Genomic DNA, 15,882 nt, shown 5'->3' with positions numbered 1-15,882 from the left:
TAAAGTCTCTATCCTGGTATCTTATTTTGGCAGACCGTATCAAAGGAATTAAGGCAGCTGGAAACTTTCCTCTCTCAATAAATCATGCAGGTTAATAAGGTTACTTTCCCCCCCTCTGCTCCTGCTTGCTAGAGAGGGGGTTTAAGTCCAATGCCAGGCTTAAGCAATTCTATCGTTATTTCCATACAGATACAGCTCTTTCTCTTTCGTTGCTTTCATCTGTCATGCAGTCGGGGGAAGGCAGACTTCCTTAATTTTACCCTTCCCCGTTTCCGGCCAAATTTCTAATTAAATTTTTTGAAAATTCCAGTAATCGTTCAATCCTACTCACGGGGTTTTGAATTCAGTTCATTTTGCAGGAAGAAATTGGCGCTCTCCGTCAATGGCGACGCAGCTTCACACTGCGGGCTGGGTAACGACTCTCAGCACCGCGCTCTCCCGATGCCGTTCCGGAGCCTTTAAAAAGGCTCTTTCCCAGTAAAGGGGGGCGCTTCTGGTGCCCACCGAGTCTCCTTGTTCTCAGGCTTTCGTGCCTGTGATTTTAGGGGTCCCCCGCTTGCCGTAGCGGGTCAGACCCGAACTCGCAGCGCAGTCCTCCTCCGGAGCTCGGAAAGAGGACCGCCATTAACGCTGGCGCCGACCGGAAGTCTCCGGCTTTGGATTGTATATCCCTGCAGGAGTGAGTGAGGAAGTTAAAATACCACCGTTCCAAACCTGGAAACGGGCTGCCAGTAAAACCGACGTGTCTTGGAAGGTTCATTGACAGCGAATGGAACATTCGGTGACAGCTAGCATAAGAGAGATACATTGTTTCCATTGTCTTCGTCTGCACTCAAAAAGGAGTAAAAGTAACGGAAAATTGAAACAATCTTACTGAACTTTATTTAAAAAAAAAAAGGAGGAAAGTAACTGAAAATTGAAACTAACTCTGGATTATTGAAACTGTGTTTAAAAGAGGACATACTGACCGATACAAATACAACTCGCTTTCCCCTAGTGGAAGCTTTTGAAATTGGTTACTTTCCAGCAGCAAGATAAGAAAGTATGAGACTTTGGAATTGACCTTGAATCTTTTAAGTGTTATGGCAAACGGAAAGGAAAAAACAGACGAGATGTCGACAGAGGAGGCCTTAGTGGCTGCATTATTGAAAATAAACGATTCACTGGAACAACTCCACAAGAAAATAGATGTGAGAAATGTGAAATTGGATGTTGCAAATATGGAAATTGATTCAACTGTAGAAAGTTTAAATAACTTGGGACAAAAGGTGAATACTAATTCAGAAACCACTCAGAAACTGACACAGGAATCTACTTCGATATGGCAAACTGCAGATGAAGTCAGGGGAAAAACCCTTGCTGCTGAATCTAAAATAACACAACTGGAGAGGAGAGTCCCATCCACACAAAGACAACCTGACGAACATAAATTGACATTCGTTATGATTGAACTTAAAGAAGAATGGATGAATTTGAGGACCAGAGCCCTATCTGAATTGGAAAAGGAAAGCTTGACAGAGTTTCAGGAGGCGATACTAACATTGGTTGAGAAAGAGAGGTATTTGGGCGTTAGTATGACTGCCAAAAATGTGAATCTGCTTAAGGATAACTGTGAAGGATATTGGACTGAAGAGAAGGGGGATTTGGAAATATGGAAATCAGAAGTTGTCACTGTTGGGCCGAGTTATTGTGGTGGGGATGAGGGCTGCTGTGTTGTTGGGGATGTTGCTTTTGTTTCAAACACTGCAAGCTCTGGATGGGATGGAGGGTTTCAGGAGGTGGCAGAGGGATGCTCCTAGAGTTCTTTGGCAGGGCAGGAAGCCTCGAGTAAAACTTAAGATATTGATGGATGCCAAAGAAGGAGGAGGACCTGTCCTGCCAGACCTTTAAATTTTGCTGTGAACCATCTGCTTTTTGCTGGTTGAGAGAATGGTTGCTTTTTGAAAACATTGAAGCGTTGGACAATGGCAGATGAAATTGATGGACTATATGGAATTGGCGGAAATGACTGGCAAGATCCGAGACCAGGGTGAAGAGTCGGTGGAAAAAGATTGGAAAAAGTTTAAAGACCATTTATAGAGATATTGTAAAATTAAGGAATGTTAGAAAAATGTTGGAATGAAATTATATGGCTTTAGCAGAAATGTCATAAGGAATTAGGTATAAATAGATTAATAGAAAATTAAAGGAAAAGTATGGCAAGAATGTGTTAAGATAATTATAGAACAGAAAACAGAGTAAGATGGAAAGGAATTGCTGAAATAAATAATAGAAGTGGAATACAAAAAGGGAGGCGGGAGGAGGTCACTGGAAATAAGTGAATGGAATATAAGATATTGAAAATGTTTGAGGTGTTTTTAAACTGTTTTTGCTTGTTTTTGTTTGTTTGTTTTAGTCCATGTAGCGTTTTTGTATTGTATTTGCATTGTTTTTGTTTTTTCCCCCCTTTTTTCCTTTTTCTTTTTTTTTGTTTGAAGTGTTGTGTTGGAAATGTTAAAAAAGTAATAAATATCATTTAAAAAAGAGAGAGAGAACAAGCTGGTCATCACAAACACACTTTTCCAACAACACAAGAGACGACTCTACACGTGGACATCACCAGATGGGCAGCATCAAAATCAGATTGATTATATTATCTGCAGCCAAAGAACAAGTCAGCAAAACAGTCAGCAAAAACAAGACCTGGAGCTGACTGTGGCTCAGATCATCAGCTTCCTATAGCAAAATTCAAGCTTAAACTGAAGAAAGTAGGAAAAACCACTGGGCCGGTAAGATACAATCTAAATCAAATCCCTTATGAATACACAGTGGAAGTGAGGGACAGGTTTAAGGATTTAGATTTGCTAGACAGAGTGCCTGAAGAACTATGGATGGAGGTTCGCAACATTATACAGGAGGCAGCAATGAAAACCATCCCAATGAAAAGGAAATGCAAGAAAGCAAAGTGGCTGTCCAATGAGGCCTTACAAATAGCGGGGGAGAGAAGGCAAGCAAAATGCGAGGGAGATAGAGAAAGATACAGGAAATTGAATGCAGATTTCCAAAAAAATAACAAGGAGAGATAAGAAGGCCTTCTTAAACGAGCAATGCAAAGAAATAGAGGAAAACAACAGAATGAGAAGAACCAGAGATCTGTTTAAGAAAATTGGAGATATGAAAGGAACATTTCGTTCAAAGATTGCCATAATAAAGGACAAAAGTGGTAAGGACCTAACAGAAGCAGAAGACATCAAGAAGAGGTGGCAAGAATACACAGAGGAATTATACCAGAAAAATATGGATGTCTCGTACACCCCAGGTAGTGGGGTTGCTGACCTTGAGCCAGACATCCTGGAGAGTGAAGTCAAATGGGCCTTAGAAAGCACTGCAAATAACAAGGCCAGTGGAAGTGATGGTATTCCAGCTGAACTATTTAAAATTTTAAAAGATGATGCTGTTAAGGTGCTACACTCAATATGCCAGCAAGTTTGGAAAACTCAGCAGTGGTCAGAGGATTGGAGAAGATCTACATCCCAATCCCAAAGAAGTGCAAGCTGGATTTCGAAGAGGCAAAGGAACCAGAGACCAAATTGCAAACATGCGCTGGATTATGGAGAAAGCTAGAGAGTTCCAGAAAGACATCTGCTTCTGCTTCATTGACTATGCAAAAGCCTTTGACTGTGTCGACCACAGCAAACTATGGCAAGTTCTTAAAGAAATGGGAGTGCCTGATCACCTCATCTGTCTCCTGAGAAATCTCTATGTGGGACAAGAAACTACAGTTAGAATTGGATATGGAACAACTGATTGGTTCAAAATTGGGAAAGGAGTACGACAAGGCTGTATATTGTCTCCCTGGTTATTTAACTTATATGCAGAATTCATCATGCGAAAGGCTGGGCTGGATGAATCCCTGGCCGGAATTAAGATTGCTGGAAGAAATATCAACAACCTCAGATATGCAGATGACACAACCTTGATGGCAGAAAGTGAGGAGGAATTAAAGAACCTTTTATTGAGGGTGAAAGAGGAGAGCGCAAAATATGCTCTGAAGCTCAACATCAAAAAAACAAAGCTCATGGCCACTGGTCCCATCACCTCCTGGCAAATAGAAGGAGAAGAAATGGAGGCAGTGAGAGATTTTACTTTCTTGGGCTCCATGATCACTGCAGATGGTGACAGCAGCCACGAAATTAAGAGACGCCTGCTTCTTGGGAGGAAAGCAATGACCAACCTAGACAGCATCTTAAAAAGTAGAGACATCACCTTGCCAACAAAGGTCCATAGTAAAAGCTATGGTTTTCCCAGTAGTGATGTATGGAAGTGAGAGCTGGACCATAAAGAAGGCTGATTGCCGAAGAATTGATGCTTTTGAATTATGGTGCTGGAGGAGACTCTTGAGAGTCCCATGGTCTGCAAGAAGATCAAACCTATCCATTCTGAAGGAAATCAGCCCTGAGTGCTCACTGGAAGGACAGATCCTGAAGCTGAGGCTCCAATACTTTGGCCACCTCATGAGAAGAAAAGACTCCTGGAAAAGACCCTGATGTTGGGAAAGATTGAGGGCACAAGGAGAAGGGCGAGATGGTTGGACAGTGTTCTCGAAGCTACCAACATGAGTTTGACCAAACTGCGGGAGGCAGTGGAAGACAAGAGTGCTTGGCATGCTCTGGTCCATGGGGACATGACTAAACGACTAAACAACAACAATGGATCAACATATGGAGTTATGTGACCCCCTAGCCAAAGAGATAAGCAACTCCACAACCTTTAGAAGACATCTGAAGGGATGTATAGGGAAGTGTTTTAATGTTTAATGTTTTATTTTGTTTTTATATGTGTTGGAAGCCACCCAGAGTGGCTGGGGAAACCCAGTCAGATGGGCAGGGTATAAATAATAAAACTGTTGCTGTTGTTGAATAGGATGTCACTAATTTCATTGGAGAAATGTTGGAGGGTATGGCAGCGCCACTAACCCGCCTAGAAGGGTTGTTGTTTTTTAATGATTGATCAGAGAGTACCGGTAGTTTATATCTGGCCTTTCCACATGCCAGAGTACTCGTGGTGGCCAAAAATATTCAAATCACAATAAATAGGACTGACCTATCCATTAGGCAAGCTGAAGCCACTGCCTCAGGTGGCGGAAGTCCCTAAGACAGCACTCCTGAGGGCCTTCCCGCCACTGCTGCTAGCATTGGTAGGGGCGGCAAAGCAGGCCATGGGGGAGGCAAGGCACAATTGCAATTTCCTGCAGGCAGTTCCACTCAAGGGAAGGCTTCCACAGTTTTGGCCATGCATCTTGCTCTTCCCATTCAACCTCTTCAACTTTCAATGAACCTATATGAAGGATAAAGTAATTATCAAGGGAGCAGATGGTTAAGACCTTTAAGTGTCTTTCAGCCCTAACAATACAGTGCATCCTCCTTCCAGCTCATCTTTGCTCTTTTTAGAAACAAAATCCATCAGAGAGAAGTGAGGCCTGGCAACAAGTCTTGCAATGTGGAGATTTCTTGTCCAGTGCCTCTTCTGGGACACTCCCATTATGTTTCCCCTATCACCTGGTTTTCTGCCTCCCTGTGCAGGAAGTTAAGCCTGCTGATGTCTCTCTGTTGTGAACCAGTTGGGCATAGAGCATGGGTATGGGGGCCGGATCCGGCCCAATCGCCTTCTAAATCCAGCCCGTGGACAGTCTGAGAATCAGCGTGTTTTTACATGAGTAGCATGTGTCCTTTTATTTAAAATGCACCTCTGGGTTATTTGTGGGTCATAGGAATTCGTTCACCACCCCCAATATAGTCCGGCCCCCCACAAGGTCTGAGGGACAGTGGACCGGCCCCCAGCTGAAAAAGTTTGCTGACCCCTGGCATAGAGGTTAGAGTGTGAGAACTAGGAAGGACAGATCCTGAAGCTGAGACTCCAATACTTTGGCCACCTCATGAGAAGAGAAGACTCCCTGGAAAAGACCCTGATGTTGGGAAAGATTGAGGGCACAAGGAGAAGGGGACGACAGAGGACGAGATGGTTGGATAGTGTCTTCGAAGCTACAAACATGAGTCTGACCAAACTGCGGGAGGCAGTGGAAGACAGGAGTGCCTGGCGTGCTCTGGTCCATGGGGTCACGAAGAGTCGGACATGACTAAACGACTAAACAACAACAACAACACACCAATAATAATAATAACACCACATTTGCAAACAGATGTGGAAATGTGGAGAACTGAATGTAAGACAGGGAAAATGAGGAATAGGGAGAAACCAAAATTGGTAGATCTTCCCATGCCATTCCTGCCCTCCTTCCTCCCACAATGGGGACCGTGTGAGGGGGAATATTCAAACAGCTTCAGCAATCTTTCCAAAATGTATTGAAACCAACATTTGTTTTCTCCTGCTCTGGAGAGTAGGACCCAAACCAAGGGATTCAAGAAAGGACATTCCGACTAAACATCGGGAAGAGCTTTTTGACGCTAAGAGCTGTTCGACAGTGGAACAGAGTCACTCAGGAGGCTGTGGGCTCTTGTTCCTTGGAGGTTTTTAAGCAGAGGTTGGTTGGGCAACTGTCATGGATGCTTTAGCTGAGATTCCTTCATTGCACAGGGTCAGACTCAATGACCCTTGGGGTTAACTCTACAGTTCTATGATTATTTTTCCCTCTTTCATTTATTTGGATCTAAATCTAGGTCTCTCCCCCCCCCCCTTAGTTACACTTCACAATGTGTAACTAAGAAACTGGAGCAAAATAAACCTCTTGTTGTTCTGCACAAGGTCGTGGTAGGTGCTTGGGAGATCAGCAGACTGTGAACACTGCAATATTTTCTCAAAAGTTATATGTAAGCACCTGTGTGGAGCTTTCTCATGAAACACACACACACATGTACATGATTTGATACAAGACATGGCAAAGGGCTGTATTTTCAAGAGTTTTGTGTGCAGAAGGTCCCGTCTTCAGACCCCTGTTTAAAACTCTGGAAAGCTGCTATCATTAAGCATAGACAATACTATCATGAGGCAGATGGACTCAATGCAAAGAAGCTTTCTATGTTCCCATGTTCTATCTATGCTTGGACCTGAGTTTCATAGAGGCCTGTCACCTCCTTTTCCACACTTGAGGTGAATGAAAGACAGATACAGCTTTCCCCATTTTCTTCTGTATCTTCTTCTCAGTTCACTTATGAGTTTGGGGCCGCAAGCTGAGGAGGGTGCCAAGCTGCGCTCAGTGGCTATTCTCTCTCTCCCCCCCCCCCCCGCTTCAGTTTATACTGTCTGCATTGAGCTGTGGTAGTAAAAAGCAGTTGCCTGCAACCTTTCTTTGCAAGGTTCTGCAGGTTGTTTGGTTACTAACTGCAAAAAAGTGATCTTCAAATTGCTTTGAAGTACATTTCTTTTTCGGTTTCTGCTTTGATGTCATTTATGCTAAGTAAGAATCAGTGGAGCGGAGCTTTACTTTGAGGCAACATTACTTTGAATGCTATAAACCAGCGGCGTAGCTAGCCGCTCGGGCACCCGGAGCACATGCACATCCACAGGGGTGGGGTGGGCCGCCCAGGGGGGCAATCGGAGCGGCCCAGGGGGAATTTGTCACCCCCCTCACAGATGGCACCCAGGGTGGACCACACACACTGCCCCCCTTTCTCTCCCACCGCTATAAACACTACTATATAAATGACATAAACTGTGAGAGGTCAGCCGGGATACATGTTTTATCGATAGCTTTTCTTTGTTGTTTTGAAAAGATAAAAATGGACGTTCTGAAAAAAGAATGCATACCCAAAGCTAAAAGCTGCTACAAAACAAAACACAAATTAAAAGTACAGTGGATTACTTTGCTTTGGATTACAACCACATCAAACCCGGAAGTGTGTGTCCCTTTTTTTGGATTACAACCCATTTTGCAGGGGAGGTCCCATTGGCGAAAGCGTGCCTTGAGTTACAATGTGTTTTGGTTTACAACCAGACCTCCGGAACGGATTATGGTTGTAAACCAAGGTACCACTGTACAGTTAAAGGAAGCCTTGGGCACATGGGAGAGACATGAGCGCTAGGCCAAAACGTTCCTCTTTAATCAGGCCTTTGGCTGATTGACATCCGATGCCCTTTTAAATGTGTTGTGGAAGGGAGGATTATTGCATTTTCTTTGTTCTTATTTTGTATTTTTGTATTATGTGTTTTTATTATGTATTATCTGTTTAGGGAAGCTTTTAATGTTTGAAGTATTACTGTATTTTAATATTTGGTTGGAGGCCGCCCAGAGTGGCTAGAGAAGCCCAGCCAGATGGGCAGGGTTTAAATAAATTATTATTATTATTATTATTATTATTATTATTATTATTATTATTATTTTGTTGTTGTTGTTGTTGTTGTTGTGAACAGCCTTCAGATCTATGGGTATAGGGCAGTATACAAATTCAATGAATAAATAATTAAAACAATACAATATATGTTGATATTGCCCCTTTAAGACTGCACCACTATTCTTGTAGCTGAGGAAAGAGCGTTAGAGCTCAGGGGGCAGAGTATGCAGCCCCCTGCCTCAATTCCTGCGCATGCAATTGGTCACTAGTGGTGGGCGAATGCCACTTAAGATTTCCGGGCAAGGTGCCAGTGGAGAGTAATCCTCTGTAGCATTTAACCATAGGAAAAGGCATAGGAATGGTGTGAGACTGACCAGACCTTAAAGGAGGAATCCATCCTTCCTGAGCGGTGGAGAAGGCCAGCAGCAAGCCACAACCAGAAGACCTGTGAGACTGAGCCCCAGGAAGAGATGGTACTCAGGAGAAGTGCCACACTGGATCCCTATTTCCTTATCCCCATGTAAGAAAAACATGGTGCACATCTCTCAGTCTGCTTGATCCCTGGGCAAGTAGGAGCTGCAGGCAAGAATTAGTAGTTGTGCATGCAGTAATTCTCAGCTTTTGACATGTATGTGTGGGAGAGCAGAGCTTTCCAAACTGTGCATCGCGACATGTGAGTGTGTCAGCTGCAATGTGTAGGTGTGTCGCATGAATGCTCCCCATGCTTCTACCGGGACTGGAAAGGGGTAAGTTTAACTGGACTACTGTGTCGCAAATGCTGCATGTCTGAAAGTGCACCACCAACATGAAAAGTTTGGAAAGCTCTGTTGTAGAGCGTAGCAGCCGGGTCCCCAACATCACACCTGCACCAAGCCCCATAAGTCCTCTGGGTGGTCCTGCAAAGCTCACTGTGGGAGTGGGAGAGGTGCTGAAGGTACTTCTCCCTCAGGGTGCTATTTAGGCTAGAGCCAGCCCTGGTCCCACTTCTGCTATAGAGTGAAGAAATACATCACTGAGAACCAGCTGAAAGCTAATGGAGCCCTGTTGTAAATAGAGGTGGCAACTAGGATTGCCATATGTCAAAAAGTAAAAATTAGGACACCCCAAAATTGTTGAGGCTTCTTTTTTTTTAGGGAAACCCCCAAATTGGACGTATGGCATTCCTAGTGACAACCTTACTGCAAACAGATGTCATGAATTAAAGGTTTCAGGGCCAGCCAATTTAAACTGAGCAAGAAGCAACCAGTCCAACCTTTCACCAATTTGGTTGTGAACTAAAAACAAAAATGCTGATTCTAAAAAAAGAAACAGAGGAATGTAGCCAGGTATTCTCCCCCAGTGCTAATTTTCAAATATGACCCGTTTTGAAATTCATTCCATTGTATCTTGTTCATTCAACTTGCATTTTTTCCATAAAATGGCCTTTGTAAAACATAACAGTGTATGAAAAATAAAAGCCAGGAAAATTACACCATTAAATCAGATTTAAGTGCAACGAAAGAGGGCAACCCCGATATTTTGCCAGAATTATGTGAGGTATTGTGCCAAGTCAGAGTGGATATGCAAAGAAGGTTAATATAGTTTGGTTATTTCTCACAGGCTGAAAAAGAGGTAATGGATCAAGAGAATGTTGGATTTGTGGGATGTGTTGGTTTTTTAACCCCGTGCAATTCACTCTGTGAAGCTGTTGGTTGAAGAGGCGTATGGGGGAGAGAATTCATCTAAATAAAGAAACGTCAAAGAAACTTCAAAAGCTGAAAAATCACTGACATCTTCAGAGGGAGGGACTGGGACCCCAGTGCTTGGATGCATGGCTTGTATCCACAAGGAGCTATTTGTTCAGTTTTGTGGGGTGTATTTTATGGGGTCGGATTGGCCCCTTCCTGTTGAGCTTCCAGCACCTGCTGGAGAACCTTTTTTAAAAAAACAACAAAAAAACGGAGCAAGCATTTTAATTAAAGTCTGATTTTATAGTTTTAACCGATTTCTACTGTATTCTTGTACACACCACTTATTGATTATTGTCGTTAAGCAAGATATATATTGTTTAAATAAATAAAATGCTGGGGCCATATAAAATTGGAGAATACAACACCGATCTTGCAGTGGCGTAGCGTGGGTTGTCAGCACCCGGGGCAAGGCAAGTAATTTGTGCCCCCTAACCCATGGATTTGCGCCCCCTAACCCGTGGATTTGCGCCCCCTAACCCTAACCCCCAGATGTTGCGCCCGGTGCGGCCGGCCCCCCCTGCACCCCCCACGCTACGCCACTGCGATCTTGCTCTGTTTGCATTGGCTGCCCAATTGTTTCTGGACTCGAGGTGAAGTGCTGGCATTGATCTTTCAGAAGCCTAATGGGGACCAGATAATCTCAGAAACTGCATTCTCCCAGATGACCCTGCCCAGCCTTTTATGACTGGCCTCGGAAGCCATGTTTTCTGTGCCATAATACCATGAGATCATAGAATCATAGAGTTGGAAGAGACCATAAGGGCCATCGAGTCCAACCCCCTGCCAAGCAGGAAACACCATCAGAGCACTCCTGACATATGGTTCAGCCAGGCAACTAGGCGGGCAGACATAGCTATGAGATAATGCCCACAGTAGGACTTTGTGGACAGCTCGAGATGCTGTCTTCAGGGTGCCTGAGAGTATTGCAATGTTCTTTTTTTTAAAAAAAAAAAAAGTTAACAGAAGAAGAAGAAAAGTTTGGATTTGATATCCCGCTTTATCACTACCCTAAGGAGTCTCAAGGCGGCTAACAATCTCCTTTCCCTTCCTTTTCATTTATTTATTTTTGAAGTCATTGTGCAGTTCTTAGGTGCTCTGTAGGCAGCCTCCCTGGCTGCCCCCACTTTGGGCATTCTTCCATAGACATTCTAGGAAGCACAGGAAAGCCACAGAGGTGCCTGAGGATGGCATAAATCTATGCTTGAAAACGTGTTTGTTTGTTTGTTTTTAAGCACACCATGTAATTTTATTCAGGTAATGACAAAATGACGAATCTTCCTTCCACACCTGAAAACAACTGAAAAATAACCCCTGCTTTCATTGAGGATGGGAAAAGATTTGCACAACTGTGGTCATGGATTCAGCACAGCACAAAATTACATACATTACAATGGGAACAGGTTATTGCACAGCTGATACTAAATGAGATCTGGTGGGAAATACAGTGGTACCTCGGGATACAGACACTTCAGGTTACAGACGCTTCAGGTTACAGACTCCACTAACCCAGAAATAGTACCTCGGGTTAAGAACTTTGCTTCACGATGAGAACAGAAATCGTGCAGCGGCAGCAGGAGGCCCCATTAGCTAAAGTGGTGCTTCAAGTTAAGAACAGTTTCAGGTTAAGAACGGACCTCCGGAACGAATTAAGTTCTTAACCCGAGATACCACTGTAGAAGGAAGGTAGGGATCCCTTTTTACTGTGCTACTGAATCTAGACAGTAGATGGCAGCAGGCTTCTGAATCTTCTGCAAAAGCAACAGTGTACTCTATATGTGATCATCTAATCAGAATTATAGAATCTTAGAGTTGGAAGCGACCCCATGGGTTCCCTAGTCCAATCCCCTGCAATGCAGGAATCTCAGCTATAGCATCCATGACAGATGGTCACCCAACCTCTGCTTAAAAACCTCCAAGGAAGTAGAGTCCACAACTTCTCGTGGGAGTCTGTTCCACTGCTGAACAGCTCTTAATGCCAGAAAGTTTTTTCCGACTGTTTAGTCGGAATCTCCTTTCTTGCAACTTGAAGCCATTGCCCCAAGTCCTACCCTCAAGAGCCCTTAATATAGTTGAATATCTTAATCTTAATATCTTAATATCTTATCTCCTCTCAGTCTCCTCTTTTCCAGGCTAAACATACTAAGCGTTTCCGAATTTTGTGATACAGTTTTCCAGCAAAAAATTGTGCACAAAGATACAGTGAAAATAACATATAAATTATATTAATGAAAATAACTTTTTAATGTATAAAAGTGTGTTTCCTGAGTTGCAGACTATTTATTTAGTTCCAAAGCGGTAACTTCTCTTGGATTGGATGGAATCATCTAATTAAAAAGTGAAGAAAGGGCACGAAACTAGAGATCAGTTGGAATCTCAGGTGGTGGCTAGTTAAGCAGAAATTCCACCGGGAAGGTGGAATCCTTTGGGCACTAGTAAACAGCAATCTTGGTTTGTTTTCATTGTATCTCAGAGGACAGTCGAATATGGAATCCTGATCAGATTGAAACAATGATGGCAGAAATGTTAAGTGGCACTGTCTATAAATGAACTTGCAAAACAAATGGGAATATATTTTGAAAAGAAGAAATATTTATCTTGAAATAAGAAAATAGGCAACCTAATTCTATGCATGTTGACTCAAGATATTCCTGCTGAATTCAATAGGGCTTACTCACAGGATTGCAGTCAAAAACTGTATACCCCCCCCAAAAAAAGAATTATGGGAATTGTAGTTTGCTCCTCACATAGTTATAATTCCTAACAAACTACAGTTTCTAGGATTTGGCGGGGGGGGGTGTGTGCTTTGAATATGCTTTAAATGTATGGCGTGTGTACTCAGCCTAGGTAAATTTTATGAAGAATTGCAATATGTAGTAAAATAAAGACCATAAAATAAGCCACCTTGTTGAGCAACTCTTAGTCACTATTCATTTTTCAAGTTTTGTATACAGTGCAGTATGAACCTACTCTAATTGAGATAATCTGGTAATGATGTTAGGGGAGGAAAGGAAATATTTCAAGTGGGTGGGAATATTTGCATGAATTCTTCATGAATGAGCATTTCTGTTCACGAACTATGTTAGCGCAGAAAGGTATGGCTAGCAAATATTTTAAGCAAAGCCTCCCCTGCAAAGATGTGCAAACAATTTGCCTAGTTACATTTATGTCAAACCTATTCATTTTTATTCATTGTGAACCTATTCATTATTATCCATTTATTTGAAACATTTATGTCCCCTGTCTTTCCAAAAAAGTTTGAAGCAGCTAAGGAAGAGATCAAAATATAACATACATGGTTTTAAAAACATAAACCCAAAATACAAAATTATGTCAATATTTAGATGACCGAATACCAACTATTATGTTTTTATAAGATGAATTTTGAGTGGATTCACATCACCATTCTTCCATACTGAGGATATTCTTGTAGGCAGGTTTCCTAATAAATCAATGAGAATACCTGCTGGGTTAGGTTTTGTTGTTTGTGTATGTTCAGAGGTATTGTTGATGCTGCAGTGTTGTAATTACAGGGACAGCCTTTATAAATTTTTTAATCTACCTATGACTAGGAATTAGAATATTTCACTCGTTCTACTACTTTAATGTTTCGCTGGTTCTTCTCTGCAGTTTGCTCTCATCAGTATCCCATTTTTGAATTCTGGTTTCAACAAAAGAATTTTTTAAATTAATTTCAATTCAATTCAATTTGGTTTCAACTCCTCCAGCTCATTTGCATTCTTCTATCCCTCTGTATGACTGATGCACACTAGTAAATATACAAAAAATAACTTTGCTGTACATGAGGATTACCTGAAAATTGCTTTTTTGCATGCATGCATGCATGCATCATAAAGTGGTTCGTGTCAGGGCAACCCCCCCACCCCGCCCCTTAATTTCGCATATATGCTCACAGGGTCTGAACTGGTGGTGGCTGACCAGGAATGAGACCTTGCAGTCATAGTAGATTACCCCGATGCAGACACTGACCCAGTGTTCAGCAGCTGTGAAAAAGGCAAACGGCAAGCTGGGGTCATTCAGAATCCAATATCTTGACGCTGTTATACAGATCTGCGGTGCAGCTGCATTTGGAATATTATGTACAGTTCTGGTCTCCAAGCTACAAAAACAAGTTGGAAAAGATTCAGAAAAGGACAACCAAAATGATCAAGGGGGTGGAGCAGCTCCCCTACATAGGTGCCAACTCCCTGGGTGCCCAAGCACCCACCAAATTCCCCATGAAGGGGCCGGACACCCACAAATTTCAGTGTCAGGGCCATGCACGCTGCATGGCACCCACGGACCAGGCACCCACGGTCATGGGGCCAAGCTTGGTACTCCTGCTCCCCTATACAGAAAGATTACAGCATTTGTGACTGTTCAATTTAGAAAAATGGAAAGAGGTGATATGACAAGAGGTTTATAAAACTATTCATGGCATGGAGAAAGTGGACAGAAAATATGTTTTCTCCCTCTTTCATAACACTAGAACTCGTGGACATCAAGTGATTCAGGACAGATGAAAGAAAGTCGTTTCTCAGGCAGTGAAACTCACTAAGCAGAAGATGCAATGGTGGCTACCAACCTAGCCAGCTTTAAAAGAAAACTTCATGGAAGAGAGGGCTATTGATGGCTACTAGCCATGATGGTTATATTCTGGCGCTGTGGTCTAAACCACTGAGCCTCTTGGGCTTGCTGATCAGAAGATCGGCGGTTCGAATCTCCGCTGTGGGGTGAGCTCCCGTTGCTCGGTCCCAGCTCCTGCCAAACTAGCAGTTTGAAAGCACGCCAGTGCAAGTAGATAACTAGGTACCACTGCGGCAGGAAGGTAAACGCCGTTTCCGTGCACTCTGGCACTCATCACGGTCTTCCGTGTGCCAGTAGCGGTTTAGTCCTGCTGGCCACATGACCCGGAAAGCTGTCTGTGGACAAACGCCGGCTCCCTCAGCCCGTAAAGCGAGATGAGCACTGCAACCTCATAGTCGCCTTTGATTGGACTTAACCATCCAGGGGTCCTTTACCTTTTTACCTTTACCTTATTCCGCCTGCACAGTTGGAGGCAGTAGTTCTTCTGAATGCCAGTTGCTCCAAACCACAGGAGGGGAGAGGGCTCTTGGGCTGTAGCCTTGCTTGCAGCTTTCCCACAGGTATCTAGTTGGTCCCTGTGAGACCAGGATGCTGGACTTAGATGGGCTATAGACCTGATCCAGCAGGCTCTTCTTATGTTTTTAGCTTCTTATGTTGCACTATTTAATCAATGCACAATGAATGGAGATAATGAAAGGGCATGAAGTACTCTGTACAAAATTCAGAAATAAAAAAATGGAACAATTAGTCATTCCTGATGCATTGTTTTGACTTTAGAAACAAGACTAGCTAATTCAGAAGTGCTCTACAAGCTTTTGGATGTTTCATTGTTACGACTTCCTCCAATAATGGTTTAAGGTCATTGATTGTAGGCATGACAGTTCCTCCATTAACTTATCATAACTTATTCGTAAATCATTGAGAGATTTCGGCTGTGAATAACAGGATTTGGCACTAGGAATGCCCGGATCTGAAATACTTACTTTAATATTGACATTGCCTTGCCCTTTGTGATTGTTCTTGAAATTAACCATAAAGTATTAGATGTTCTGTCTAAAGCAGGCATCCCCAAACTTGGCCCCCCAGATGTTTTGGGACTACAATTCCCATCATCACTGACCACTGGTCCTGTTAGCTAGGGATTATGGGAGTTGTAGTCCCAAAACATCTGGAGGGCCGAGTTTGGGGGTGCCTGGTTTAAAGGGTTTCCTTTCAACATTTTGGAAAATATTTGTGGAAGATACTTGGGTAAGGAGTGGGGAGTTTTTAATAGATGTCATATTAATAGCTTTTCATCCTGC

The 15,882-nt window shown here is 42.9% G+C and overlaps 1 protein-coding gene across 1 annotated transcript in view; it reads left to right on the top strand.

Moving 5' to 3' along the window:
• Window positions 1–15,882, top strand: part of TSHR (thyroid stimulating hormone receptor) — a 67,311-nt gene that overhangs the window by 17,245 nt on the left and 34,184 nt on the right. The gene's annotated exons all lie outside the window — the stretch shown is intronic.

Source organism: Podarcis pityusensis (assembly GCF_964106645.2).
Source record: "Podarcis pityusensis genome assembly, chromosome: 1".
Lineage (NCBI taxonomy): Eukaryota > Metazoa > Chordata > Lepidosauria > Squamata > Lacertidae > Podarcis > Podarcis pityusensis.
Note: the sequence above shows the minus strand (reverse complement) of the source record. Positions and strands in the feature narration are given on the sequence as shown.